The 12,146-nt window shown below is 43.8% G+C and overlaps 1 protein-coding gene across 4 annotated transcripts in view; it reads left to right on the top strand.

Moving 5' to 3' along the window:
- pag1 (phosphoprotein membrane anchor with glycosphingolipid microdomains 1) overlaps positions 1 to 12,146 on the top strand; it is a 159,165-nt gene that overhangs the window by 78,458 nt on the left and 68,561 nt on the right. Inside the window, exon 1 of one of the 4 annotated variants that reach the window (XM_048529731.2) lies at positions 1,406 to 1,499. The exons of the other annotated variants lie outside the window; for them this stretch is intronic. The gene's annotated coding sequence lies outside the window, so the exon portion shown is untranslated. Of the gene's footprint in view, positions 1 to 1,405; positions 1,500 to 12,146 lie in introns of those variants that run through there. 4 annotated transcript variants of the gene reach the window in all.

Below are 12,146 nucleotides of genomic sequence, written 5' to 3' on the forward strand. Positions count from 1 at the left end.
AAACGGGCTGTGTGGGGTTGGGAACGATGAGGTTGGAGGCTGTGGTTTGGAGGTCACCTGATGAGATGAGATCGTGGATGGTTTGGGAGATGATGGTTTGGTTTTTGACAGGGGGGTTCACGATCAAGGGGGCAGTAGGTGGAGGTGTCAGAGTTGGCCCCTGGTCTTGGCGATGTAGCGATCAGTGCGCCATACTACAACTGCGCCTCCCTTGTCCATGGGTTTTATAGTGAGATTGGGAATGGAGCGGAGGGAGCGGACGGCTGCATGTTCTGCGGGGAGAGGTTGGGGTGGATGTGAGGGGTGGAGAGGTTGAGGCGATTGATGTCACGATGGCGTTGGTGATGAAGTGGTTGAGGAGGGTGGGAGGCCTTGGGCTGGTGTCCAGGGGGAGGGGTTGTGTTGGACGTGGGAGAAGTGGTCAGTGGGGGAAGGGTTAGGCTCACGGTTAAAGAAGTAAGCGTGGAGGTGGAGGCGGCGGAAAACCTGTTCAGTGTCCAAGCATGAGTGGTATTTGTTGATGTGTGTGTGTGGAGGAGACAAAGGTGAGCCCTTTACTGAGGACTGACCATTTGCCCTTAGTAAGGGGGAGGTCTGGGGGTGATGGTGAAGACCTGGCAGGGCTGTGTGCTACTGTCTCCTCTGGAGCTGCTGGCTGGGGAGGCAGTGGGCGGAGTGACGGTTGTGGGCGGAGTGCCATCGGCGGTGGGCAGAGTGGGGTAGGCGGCGGTAGCAGCGGTGTTGGTAGGTGCGTCCTCAGTGTCTATGGTGTTGGCCTCAGAAATGGATGCGGTGACATCAGCAGCGGTGTCGATGGCGTTCGTAATCCCAGAAGTGGTGTACCTGGCGGTGGAGGAAGTGCTGTCACCCGCAGGTGCTCGGAAAGTGGCCACATGGCCAATGGCGGCGGCTACATTGTGGGGAATGTCCTGGGTAGGATTGGGGACTTGGGGGGGTGGAGGAAGCCCGTTTTGAGTGGCAGACACCAGTAAGTTTACTTGTATTTATGGTTTTTAGCGTCCAATACAGTTGAGTAGAACTGTGAGTTCAGGTTGTGGATCCTACGAAGAATAAATGTTCATCCTGTTCCTCTTTCACAATACTCTGCTAGACCTCTTGAGTATTTCCAACCTGTTCTGTTTGTTGCTGATTTCTGACATTGTTAATATTCTGCCTATTCTTTACCAGGTTATTGATCCACACTTCTCAGGCTGCGTACTGTGGCCTATAATCCTTGTTTAGTTAATAAATGACCTCAGTAACTTTCCATTCTTTAACGCGTATGCAAAGCTTTGCTCACTGCAAGGCTAAGCGTTATTGTTAAACTGTGAGAAAGAATTTCCACACATTTTACTAACAAAGGAGTCCATTTTCTGATGAAGGGTCTAGGCCCAAAACGTCAGCCTTCCTGCTCCTCTGATGCTGCTTGGCCTGCTGTGTTCATCCTGCTCCACACCTTGTTATCCCAGTCCAGCAGATAACCTGGATGCTTTTAAAAGGTAGTTTCACATGACGGTGACGTTTTCTGGCACTCAGTAAGAATTGACTGTGCTGTGAAGTTGTCTCTCAGGCTGTTGCAGGCATGACATTCTTGTTAGAATGAGTTAGACTCTAATCTGGCTCTAAGTATCTGTCGATGAATGTTTACATTGATACTTTGTCAACATAACATGACAGAGTACCTTCATCCAGAGCCATCAGATGCAAAAGCATTGAAAGAGAAATTGCTGCTTCGTTGTATAGAACATAGAACACTGCAGCACAGCACAGGCCCTTAGGCCCACGATGTTGTCCCGAATTTTTATGCTAAACCTCAGCTTAACCTACCCTATCTAACTTTATACTACTATATATATGCCTATCTAATATTAAATGCCCCTAATGAGGCCGACTCCACTACCCTCTCCGGCAATACCTTCCACGCTCTTACCACTCTCTGAGTAAAGAACCTACCTCTGAGGTCTCCCCAGTACCTACATCCTTTCACTTTAAAACTATGCCCCCTCGTAATAGCTACCTCCACTCTAGGAAAAAGTCTCTGGCTGTCTACTCTATCTATACCTCTGATCATTTTGTACACCTCCATCAAATCACCTGTCATCCTTCATTGTTCTAAAGAGAAAAGCCCTAGCTCTCTCAACCTTTCCTTGTAAGACCTTCCCTCCATTCCAGGCTACATCCTGGTAAATCTCCTCTGCACCTTTTCTAACGCTTCCACATCTTTCCTGTAATGAGGTGACCAGAACTGGACACACAATACTCCAGATGTGGCCAAATCAGGCTTTTGTATAGCTTAGTATATGTTCTAAAATGACTCCAGATATTCCCAAATGAGTAGTAAATCTGTCAAGACTGACTAAAATCTTCAATATTCAGAAAAAATAGGTGGAAATTACTCGCAGTGTAGCTGAGGTTTTCTGATTTTTATATGCATTGTACGAGTTACCTTTAGAAATATAGATTGTAAATTCCTAAACCACCCCTACGGGTAGCATCTGTTGATACATACTTGTTCAATCAACTTAATTTTTTTTGTGGTTCTTATGTTGGCTTTCAGTTTATGGGTGACATTGAGGTTTTAGATCGGCCCTATGAATGCAATATCTTCTGCATTCGAAGGCGTAGTATTTGAGAACTTGTAAACAAAGGAATCATTTCAGCAAATAAAGGCTGTCTCGTTAAATTAACTTGATCAAAAATGTTGATAAGTTTTAGAAAAATATTTGCATTCTGAAGCAGTGCTCTGTAAATCTTATGGCAGTTCCCAGGCAGGCAGCACCTTGGGTCACATTCTTCATCACATGAATCACATTCTCTTCTGCTCATATGGAACCCATGCCCTTGTGGGGGAATATGACAAAACAAAATGTGCTTCAGATTGTAGCCAATAACTCAATTCTATTAGAGGGCAATACAGCAAAAGCTCCTTAAAAATAACTATAACCAAATGGCATTGAATAAAATGGAAGATGGAAACCATTCTTCAATTAATTTTGAATTCCAATAGTTTGCAAGTAATCTGGCTGGCATTGCATTTCAAACCAGTCTCATGAATGTGGTATTTTCAAGAAGCCACCAATTTCCCATCACAATCTTACAGTCGATTGTGTCTTCCTCAGAGTTGAATCTTAATTGTAGCGGGATTTACAGATCAGGAGAGCACAGGAACAGGCTTTTTGGCCCACCAAGACTACACCGACACATGATGCCTTTCTAAACTTAAAAACCTTCTGCCTTTTCATGGTTCCTATATTTTCTGCCTATTTTTACAGCTTTCAAAATGCCTCTTAAATGTTGCTATTATACCCATCTTGACCACCTCCTCAAACAATGCATATCAGACATTTACCAAACCCTTTCTGAAAAAATAACTTGCTTCTCACATCTCCTTTAAACTTTCCTCCTTTTACCTTAAACTATGTTCTCTAGTAATTGGGGAAAAGACTCTGACTATCCATTCTATCCATGCCTCTCGTAATTCAGTAAACTTCTATCAGGTCACTCATTATCTTTCAATACTCAGCTGTAAACAAACCAAGTTTGTCCAATTTCCTTACAGGTAATAAGCACCAAACCATGCAACACCCTGCTGAAACTGTTTCTGTACCCTGTCCAAAGCCTCCACATTAAACATAGAGCCCAATTAATTTTTAGACCACATTTTCAATGAATGGATCTGGGTTCTCGCTATATAAGTTTTGTAGTTGTCTGGATATGCAGTAATTTCTTGAATTTAATACCACTGGGATAGAGCTTTGATGTTTCGCTCCAGGTCAAGAAGTAATCAGGTTCAAGAGTTCATTTAGGCTTAAGAGATTGGCTGCCAGCAAATTTTCAGTATGATATTGTTAGTCTTGCAAGCTATTCAACCAAGTTCCCAAATTTAAATAAACCAAATAGAAACAAAAGTCTCAGTGTTAGATGTGGTTTATTGAACCTTGGCTATATACCAGCTTCCGGTGTCTAATGGAATGAGGGTGACCTTTCGTTGTGTAAATAATAGAGGCTCCACTATTCATAATTGATTTTTACTTTAATGTTTCAGCTTTACAGAGGAACTACATATGTTTATATAAACATTAAACTTAATGAGCAAAACTACATGACACCCATCAATATAGGGTGTATGTTTTGAATATAAATTATAAATCACAGCAATAATTACATTTTCTCTTTAGGCTTGATGTTGATAGTATAGCGAGATTTCATCAGTGGACGCATATTGAGATTTTCTTCTCTTATTGTTGAGAACCTTGGTGAAGTAGAAGGTAGCTCCAATGACACTGGAAACTGAGAGGCAGCTGGAAACATAAGAATGTTACTAAGATATATTTGATCTGCAAAAGTGAGTAATATATATTGGACAGTCAGTCAGCAAATCATAGAAGGGTGTGAGAGAAACGATGTTATGTTGGTTGGGGACTTTAACTTCACTAACATTATCTGCGATCACCTTAGTGTGAAAGAATTAGTCAGGGTGAAATTTTGAAAGTGCATCCCACAGAGCTTTTTGTGCCAGTGTAGATAGCTCTACTAAAGATAGGGCAGTGCTAGATTTAATTCTCAGAAATGAAGCCAGTCAAGTGCCTGCAGTTTTGGTGGGTGAGCATTTTGGGATAGTAACCGTAACTCTGTGAGTTTTAAAGTCCATTATGGACAGTGCAGAAGTGTCCAAACTGGGGGAAGGCTGATTTCAACATCATTACGCAGAATTTGTCAAACATAAACGGGGAAGTCTACATTTGGGAAATAGGAGTCTTTTAAAAGTAACAGTGAGAATTCAGGCCCAGCATGTTCCTCTAAGAGTGTACAGCAAATGCAGCAAATCCAGGGACATCTACAGTTTGAGAAAGAGAAAGAAGCAAGCATATTTCAGGTACAGCGCATTAAAACAGAAGAGCTCCTTCAAAATTATAGAGTATGTTGTGACGTGATGTGCCTTTAAGAGGGATTTGTTCTGCCCCATCTCTCTTGAAGAGGGATGTTGACAACTTAGTGCCAAGGAATCTACTCTATGGAAAGCGAATAAATAGTTTTGGGTTTTTGACATAAGAAGCAAGAGTGGGTGGAGTCACACAGACCCAAGGCTTTTCACTTTCAGTTGTTGAAATTGGAGTTTTTACAGTTGAAACTGCTAGATACTGCTCTCTCTGCCTCTGCTACAGCAAAAGGTTTTCAGTTCTCGGCTGCTAGAGTGAGAAACAACGCATGAGATTGAAACTGTTTTTCTAAATTACCACACCATGGGTGTGTTTAAGGGGTGCTGGTATATTGGAACAGTTGCTTAAGTAATAATTAAATAACATATTATTTTGTTAAAGGTCTTTTCATAGAGTTAAGGTTGTGCCAGTTTTTGTTTTTTTGGTTTGTACTTTAACCGTAGTATAAGAATAAAGTATGTTTTGCTTAAAACCTAGTAGTTTGACCAATTGAATCAGATGTGGAACACAGTGCCTTACACTTGCCTTTAAATAAGATAAAAGGTAGGGTCTAGGCTACCTCCTTGATATATTTGAACGGGGTTTGGTCTGATCCTTAACTGTAATCAGTTGCTTAAAAGGAGGGGCTACAAAATATCTTTGGAAGATGGAATCCAGGAAGACCTTTAAAGTTTTTAACAAGTATATTAAGAATAAGCGGATTACCAGGGAAAGAGTGGGACCTAATGAAAGACCAAAGAGACAATCAGTGTGTGGAGCCAGTGGATGTGGGTGACACCTTAAATGACTAATTCTCACCTGTATTCACCGAGGAGAAAGATATTGTAGCTTGTGACATCAGTTGGGATAATGAAATTCTTGAGTGCGTTAACATTAATAATGAAAAGATATTAGAATTCTTAATGGGCACACAGGTGTATAAATTCCCCGGGCCTGATGAGATGTATCCCAGGCTGCTATGGGAGGCAATGAGAGAGATTGCTGGGGACTTGCTAGAGATAGTTAATGCTTTGCTGGTCATAAAGTGCCAGATGACTGGTGGCGAAATTCTTGGGAAAAAATTCTGAAGGATAAGAGTGATCAACACTTGGAAAGGTAGAGATTGGTCAGGGATAGTCTGTACAGATTTGGTAGAAGCAGACCCTGTCTGACTGATTTAACTGAGTTTGTTTTTGAAAAGGTCACTAAATACAGTGATGAGGGAATTTCTGTTGATGGGATTTATGTGGAATTCAGTAAGGCCTGTGTCAAGGTCCCATGTGGAAAGTTGGTCCAAAAGGTAAGAGCCCATCGGATCCAAGGTACGTCTGCAAACTGGATCCAAAAGTGGCTTACAAAGGAAGTAAGAAAAAGGGTGGCACGGTGGCTTAGTGGTTAGCACTGCTGCCTCACAGCACAGGGACCTGGTTCAATTCCACCCTCGGGCGACCATCTGTGTGGGGTTTGCACATTCTCCCTGTGTCTGTACAGGTTTCCTCTGTATTCTCCGGCTTCCTGCCACAGTCCAAAGACGTGCAGGCTAGGTGGATTGGCCGTGCTAAATTGCCCGTAGTGTTCAGGGATATGTAGCTTAGGTGGGTTATAACAAGATGGGCCTGGGTGGACTTTATGGGCCGAAGGGCCTGTTTCCACACTGTGGCGATTCTTTGTATTCCACAGATGTAATGTGTAAATAGGAGGCAAAGGGTGATGGTAGAGTGTTGTTTTTTTGTAATTGGAGTCTTGTGACCAGGGTGGTACCATGTGGATCAGTGCTGGGACCCTTGTTGTTTATTATGTACATTAACGCCTTGGATATGAATGTAGAAGGTATAATTAAGAAGTTTGCAGATAGCATGGAAATGGGGGATAATGTTTGCAGTGAGGATAATAGCCTCAGGCTGCACTCTGGTAAAGGGCAATGGCAGATGGAATTTAATCCTGACAAATGCAAGCTGATGCATTTTGGGAGGGTTATACACAATGATTGGATAGGTCCCTAGGACATACGGAGGAACAAATGGATCTTGGGTGTACAAGTCCATAGGTCCCTGAAGGTGTCGATACCAGTAGACAATTTGGTGAAGAGGACCAATAGGATGTATGCTTTCATTAGCTGAGGCACAGAATATAGGAGGAGCAAGGAAGTTTCGTAATGGCTTTATAAAACAGCTTTTGAACCGCAGGTGTAATACTGTGCGCGGTTCTGGTCGCCGTACAAGAAGATGGATGTGATTGCACTGGAGAGAGGGAGGAGATTCACCAGAATGTTGCCTGGGATAAAAAGTCTCAGTTATGAGGAGAGAGTATAGACTGGCTTTTGTTTTCCCTGGAGCAGAGAAGGCTGAGGTGAGGATCTGACTGAGGTATGCAAAACTATGAGAGGCATAGGCAAAGTGATAATGATAATCTTTTCCCTATGCAGCTGTGTTTAAAATGACAGTGCATTGTAGGTTATGGATCCAGTGCAGGGAAACAGGATTGGTGTAGTTTGGTGCTTGTTGGTGGGCAAGACATGGTGGGCAGAAGGGCTGTTTCTATGCTGTATGACGATGACAATTAAAACTTCTGATTAAAATTTTAGCATGTCTTTTTAAAAGCTATATTGGCTCCATCTAGTGGCAGCAGTATATAGAGCAATTTAATTCTCTTGCCCACCCCAGATGAATACTTTCAAGTGTGGCCATGGATCAAATTTTCCACAGCACAAATAAAACCACAATTCACTCTTCACATCAGCTAGTTGAATCTTAGTCACCAGCCTTCAAAACAAAAGAACTCTAATCCCAATCCATTAATACCGTGGGCCACTCTCCATGCTTGAATGTTCCCCTTATTTCTTAAAGATCACTTCTGAAAAACAAGTTGAAGACAAATTCTCATCTGTGTGTTGAGCAGTTTTGGTATGCTATTTTCTGAATTATATTCAATTGAGCTAACAAGATAAATTCTGCAAAGACAGAAATTACTGGAGTAACTCAGCAGACCTGGTAGCATCTGTGGGAAGAGACCAGAACTAACACTTCAACTCTGGCAACATTTATTCAGATGGTGAATATCTCTCTAGCAATTTTTGTGGTTGATGAAGATCTCCAGAATTGCAGTTCTTTGTTTTATTTTAATATAATTAAGCATTCAATTTAATTCATTTATCTTCATTCAGTGTGACCTGGCACACTTTATCTACAAACAATCACAATCTCTTTGTTTGCCCCCGCAGTGGTCGAGAACGCCCTTGACTGCGTCTCCCGCATTTCCCGCAACACACCCCTCACACCCCGTCCCCGCCACAACCGCCCTAAGAGGATCCCCCTCATTCTCACACACCACCCCACCAACCTCCGGATACAACACATCGTCCTCCGACACTTCCGCCATCTACAATCCGACCCCATCACCCAAGACATTTTTCCGTCCCCACCCTTAGAACTTGGAACATAGAACATAGAACAGTACAGCACAGAACAGGCCCTTCAGCCCACAATGTTGTGCCGACCATTGATCCTCATGTAAGCACCCTCAAATTTCTGTGACCATATGCATGTCCAGCAGTCTCTTAAATGACCCCAATGACCTTGCTTCCACAACTGCTGCTGGCAACGCATTCCATGCTCTCACAACTCTCTGCGTAAAGAACCTGCCTCTGACATCCCCTCTATACTTTCCACCAACCAGCTTAAAACTATGACCCCTCGTGCTAGCCATTTCTGCCCTGGGAAATAGTCTCTGGCTATCAACTCTATCTATGCCTCTCATTATCTTGTATACCTCAATTAGGTCCCCTCTCCTCCTCCTTTTCTCCAATGAAAAGAGACCGAGCTCAGTCAACCTCTCTTCATAAGATAAGCCCTCCAGTCCAGGCAGCATCCTGGTAAACCTCCTCTGAACCCTCTCCAAAGCATCCACATCTTTCCTATAATAGGGCGCCCAGAACTGGACGCAGTATTCCAAGTGCGGTCTAACCAAAGTTTTATAGAGCTGCAACAAGATCTCACGGCTCTTAAACTCAATCCCCCTGTTAATGAAAGCCAAAACACCATATGCTTTCTTAACAACCCTGTCCACTTGGGTGGCCATTTTAAGGGATCTGTGTATCTGCACACCAAGATCCCTCTGTTCCTCCACGCTGCCAAGAATCCTATCCTTAATCCTGTACTCAGCTTTCAAATTCGACCTTCCAAAATGCATCACCTCGCATTTATCCAGGTTGAACTCCATCTGCCACCTCTCAGCCCATCTCTGCATCCTGTCAATGTCCCGCTGCAGCCTACAACAGCCCTCTACACTGTCAACGACACGTCCGACCTTTGTGTCGTCTGCAAACTTGCTGACCCATCCTTCAATTCCCTCGTCCAAGTCATTAATAAAAATTACAAACAGTAGAGGCCCAAGGACAGAGCCCTGTGGAACTCCACTCACCACTGACTTCCAGGCAGAATATTTTCCTTCTACTACCACTCGCTGTCTTCTGTTGGCCAGCCAATTCTGTATCCAAGCAGCTAAGTTCCCCTGTATCCCATTCCTCCTGACCTTCTGAATGAGCCTACCATGGGGAACCTTATCAAATGCCTTGTCTGCTTTCCGGAGAGACCACTCTCTCCGTGACTCCCTTGTTCACTCCACACTGCCCTCCAACCCCACCACACCCGGCACCTTCCCCTGCAACCACAGGAAGTGCTACATTTGCCCCCACACCACCTCGCTCACACCTATCCCAGGCCCCAAGATGACTTTCCACATTAAGCAGAGGTTCACCTGCACATCTGCCAATGTGGTATACTGCATCCATTGTACCCGGTGTGGCCTCCTCTACATTGGGGAAACCAAGCGGAGGCTTGGGGACCGCTTTGCAGAACAGCTCTGCTCGGTTCGCAATAAACAACTGCACCTCCCAGTCGCGAAACATTTCCACTCCCCCTCCCATTCTTCAGATGACATGTCCATCATGGGCCTCCTGCAGTGCCACAATGATGCCACCCGAAGGTTGCAGGAGCAGCAACTCATATTCCGCTTGGGAACTCTGCAGCCCAATGGTATCATCGTGGACTTCACCAGCTTCAAAATCTCCCCTTCCCCCCACCGCATCCCTAAACCAGCCCAGTTCATCCCCTCCCCCCACTGCACCACACAACCAGCCCAGCTCTTCCCCTCCACCCACTGCATCCCAAAACCAGTCCAACCTGTCTCTGCCTCCCTAACCTGTTCTTCCTCTCACCCATCCCTTCCTCCCACCTCAAGCCGCACCTCCATTTCCTACCTACTAACCTCATCCCACATCCTTGACCTGTCCGTCTTCCCTGGACTGATCTATCCCCTCCCTACCTCCCCACCTATACTCTCCTCTCTACCTATCTTCTTTACTCTCCATCTTCGGTCTGCCTCCCCCTCAGTCCCTATTTATTCCAGAACCGTCACCCCATCCCCCTCTCTGATGAAGGGTCTAGGCTCGAAACGTCAGCTTTTGTGCTCCTGAGATGCTGCTTGGCCTGCTGTGTCCATCCAGCTCCACACTTTGTTATCTTACAATCTCTTCTGTTTCAATTTTAGCAATTTCTGTAACTTTTTTTGCCATTATGTCAATTTATGTGTAGAATTTGCAACAATTGTTCTGTTTAAGCTTTGTAATATTCTTGTACACATCTCATCAGCAAGCTGTCTAAAGTTTTTAAAGCAGGCAATGTTAAAATGAATCTTGAAATGTTTTATAAATCCAGACAGTGTAAGCAGTTACGTAAGGAAAGGGTTACGTTTATTAATGATCTAAAGAAAATTCAAGGTAGAACCAGACAACTTTGTTTAAATTAATATTTTGCGCCCGTCTTCAGAAAAGAAGCAGGTGATATAAAGTTAATATTGAGGCAAGGAAAGTTATAGTCATTGCGGTAGAAAAGACGCACTGAAAGGGTTAGTATTGTACAAGGCTCTGCAGGGTTAATACTGAGGAGTGGCTTAAGCTGTATTTATTATGATGTCAAGATAATAAAATGTGAGGCTGGATGAACACAGCAGGCCAAGCAGCATCTCAGGAGCACAAAAGCTGACGTTTCGGGCCTAGACCCTTCATCAGAGGGTCACCTCTGATGAAGGGTCTAGGCCCGAAACGTCAGCTTTTGTGCTCCTGAGATGCTGCTTGGCCTGCTGTGTTCATCCAGCCTCACATTTTATTATCTTGGAATCTCCAGCATCTGCAGTTCCCATTATCTCTTTATTATGATGTCATTTGGACTTGTATCTCAAAGAAGTAAGAGCTACTGTCTAGATTGTTCTTTTGTCCCTATAACAATGTCCATCATTTCCTGAAGAAGGGTGTAGGCTCAAAATGTCATCTTTCCTGCACTTCTGCTACTTGGCCTGCTGTGTCCATCCAGCTCTACACCTTGTTATCCCATTTACTTAGTTCCTACCTTGCAATGAACCACATCTTGATAAAGAGCCCCTTGTTAGAGTAGAAGAAGTTTTTCCAATAGAACATCAGACCAAGCATGCCTTGCAGGTCCCCATGTGAAAGAGGATGGCGGCAGTAAACCTGCCACATGGATACAGAAGGACCCTACGCCATGGTGGCCAGCAGTGAGGATTGTTCACACAACAGTTAGTATGACTGATTGTTGATAAGACACCTGGTCTAGATGAAATGCATCCCAGTTTGCTGACGCATGCAAAGGCGAAAAAAGCAGAACCCATTGGTCGCCCTGTAATTGGGTGTGTGATAACTGTAGTGATTGTAATGAGGTCATAGAATATGAGTTCCCAAATTGGGGCTGTTAATCTAGTCCAATCAAGGAGCCCTAGCAGAAAGATAAGAACAGGAGAGTCCGACACCCTATTCAGTGAGAGAGCTGGTGCTGAGGGAGCTGATCAGTGTCAAGGACTCTCCACTAGTAAATAAAGGGTGACTTGATAGTGGAATACCAGTCTCTGTGGAGTTATTTCCGTAATATATTTGTTATGTTGCTTGTTGAGTAATCCAGCATATTGATGATCCTAATTCAACGGGTCAAATCCAGCACTGCAGGTGTAGGATTTTGATTCAGCTAATTAATTAATAATTCTGTAATAAACTGTTAAAAGAAATAGTATCCATGAAAATACTAGATTTCCATCAAACCTATTTGATCAAAGTCCTTGGGAAAGTCAGCTGTCAGCTGCCTGCTTCCTGCTGTGGCTTATTTGTGACTCCCAAATCACAGCAATATGGTTGACTTTTAACTAGACTCTGAAATTACC

Source organism: Stegostoma tigrinum, chromosome 5, assembly GCF_030684315.1.
Source record: "Stegostoma tigrinum isolate sSteTig4 chromosome 5, sSteTig4.hap1, whole genome shotgun sequence".
In the NCBI taxonomy this organism is placed as follows: domain Eukaryota; kingdom Metazoa; phylum Chordata; class Chondrichthyes; order Orectolobiformes; family Stegostomatidae; genus Stegostoma; species Stegostoma tigrinum.